The following is a 2,374-nucleotide window of genomic DNA, read 5'->3' on the forward strand; positions in this document are numbered from 1 at the left end:
TGAACGTGTCCGCGCCGCCTATGTACTCTGGTACCTTCGCCTCTACAAACCAACCAACCATCGTGTCCGTGCACATCAGAGTCGCAAAGAATGGAGAATAGCCAGGCTTGGTCGTGTGTGCAGCCGTAGCTCATTTGGCAGATCGTTCGCTTAGCGTGTGACAGGTCTCGGGTTCAAGCCGCGGCTCCTCCTTGCTTTGTGGTCAGTGCATGGTAAGTGTTGGTCGCGGCGAACATAAAGGCACGCAAGAAGTTGCAAAATCAGCGTCACAGACTGATATGATGTATACTGTCGTAAGGAGAGCAAGATGTAAGTGTGGTGACAGGCTGTTATGAAGGTGTCATCGAGTGCAGATCTGTCTTAGGTACCACGGCTTAACGTCATTGAAGTCTAGAGAGTCGACAAAACGTTCGTCTTACTCAGAGCGGTGTCCGAACTCTATTTTCGACGTTATGCGTGCCACTTTCATTGTGGCCAACTACGATTCGGTACAGAATGCACCAAACCTGAGAGACACCCTCACTGATACATAGAGAGTAGTGTTTGTCTGCGGAATAATGGGAGTGCAAGGGTCTGTGACGTTGATATGGCTGTATGTAGCAAAATTAGTCAACGGGGGGGGGGGGGGGGGGGAGTAGCTCAGATGGTAGAGCGCTCGCTTAGTATGCGAGAGGTACTGGGATCGATACCCAGCGCCTCCAGAATTTTTAACACACCTACATGAAAGTGGAATAATTCAGAACCAGCAGAGGTGTCTAGGCAGATACAAGCGAACGATTAGCATCCACAATTCGCAAGCGTGCTTTTATTCGTGCGCAGGAAGCACCCTCCTCCCACACCTACACTTAATTTAGAAACAGTACAAATGTTCCCATAACATTCTCAAGCCTACGTCGGAAAGATCTGCCTTGTGCCGAGTTCACGTAAATCCCGCTGCACGTTCCCATTCTTTGCGTGCAGTCGGCTGCTACTGGTGTTGCTGGTTGTGACTGCTGATAAAAGATGCCGTAGCAATCTATTCATGGAGTGAGTTGTATGTTTTGCGATAGTCTGTCTCTGACAAGCAAGCACAGGTGATATAGGTGCGAACACAGGAAGCTTGCAACCCCTCGTTGCCTGCAGACACCGAGCAGCCACACTAGGAGAGCGGCCTAAGCCGTAGGCGAAATGTGCTGATTCGCTTTGGCGCGTGGTCGAAATATAAATACTGCTGTCACTAGCGTCAGCGTTGCGTGAGCGTTGTGTAAAGTCGGAAAAGTCGGCTGCATGGGTGATTGCCAAGTTTGGGGAGCGTTTCGTAGTATGATAAGTGCAATGGAGACGCGGAAACCTGTTGTGGCCCAGTGTTTTGCAGTTGGACGACAAGAGATTTACACAGTAGCAAAGAGCGAGGCACTGACCTGGCATGATCAATGGAAAGCACAATGGGGCTCGAGATGTGCTTGTTACCTCAGGTGCTGTGTGATTGTCGACAAGGAGTGAAATGGACGTCGAACTATAAATAAGCCTGTCACTAGCGTGAGCGTCGTGTAAAGTCGGAAAAGTCGGCTGCATGGGTGATTCCAGATGTGCTTCGGAAAATACTACTGGTCTACCAGAAATCTGTGAAAGCGTAGACAGATTGAGTCATAACTCCCATGGAGAAAAGTCCGCATGGTGCCCGTTGTATTCAATCCCGATGCAATTTTTGTGTTTCATCAACACTCTGAAGGTCCACAGATTACAGAATGCCTCCAGATGTGCTTCGGAAACTACTACTGGTCTTCCAGGGAACAATCAAAGCGTAGACAGTTTAAGACATTACTACCATGGATAATATTCCTCATGGTACATATTGCTTTCAATGCCGATGCAATTTTTGTGTTTCATCAACACTCTGAAGGTCCACAGATTACAGAATGCCTCAAGATTTGCTTCGGAAACTACTAGTGGACTTCCAGGAATCGATCAAACCGTAGACAGTTTAAGACATTACTCCCATGGAGAAAAGTTCGCATGGTGCTTATTAAATTCAATACCAATGCAAATTTTGGGTTTCATCAACACTCTGAAGGTCCACAGATTACGGAATGCCTACAAATGTGCTTCGGAAACTACTACTGGTCTTCCAGGGAACGTTCAAAGCATAGACAGTTTAAGACATTACTCCAATGGAGAAAAGTTCGCATGGTGCATATTGTATTCAATGCCGCTGCAATTTTTGTGTTTCATCAACACTCTGAAGGTCCACAGATTACGGAATGCCTAGAGATGTGCTTCGAAAGCTATTACTGGTGTTCCAGGAATCGATCAAAGCGTAGACAGTTTGAGACATTACTCCCATGGAGAAAAGTCCGCATGGTGCCTGTTGTATTCAATCCCGAAGCAATTTCAG

At 47.3% G+C, this 2,374-nt stretch overlaps 1 non-coding gene across 1 annotated transcript; it reads left to right on the plus strand.

The window, feature by feature from the left end:
* Nucleotides 1–628: 628 nt before the first annotated feature.
* Nucleotides 629–701, plus strand: Trnat-agu (transfer RNA threonine (anticodon AGU)). Its single transcript has one exon. It is a non-coding gene; the product is annotated as a tRNA-Thr (tRNA).
* The last annotated feature ends 1,673 nt before the right edge of the window (nucleotides 702–2,374 follow it).

Source organism: Schistocerca gregaria, chromosome 9 (assembly GCF_023897955.1).
Source record: "Schistocerca gregaria isolate iqSchGreg1 chromosome 9, iqSchGreg1.2, whole genome shotgun sequence".
Lineage (NCBI taxonomy): Eukaryota > Metazoa > Arthropoda > Insecta > Orthoptera > Acrididae > Schistocerca > Schistocerca gregaria.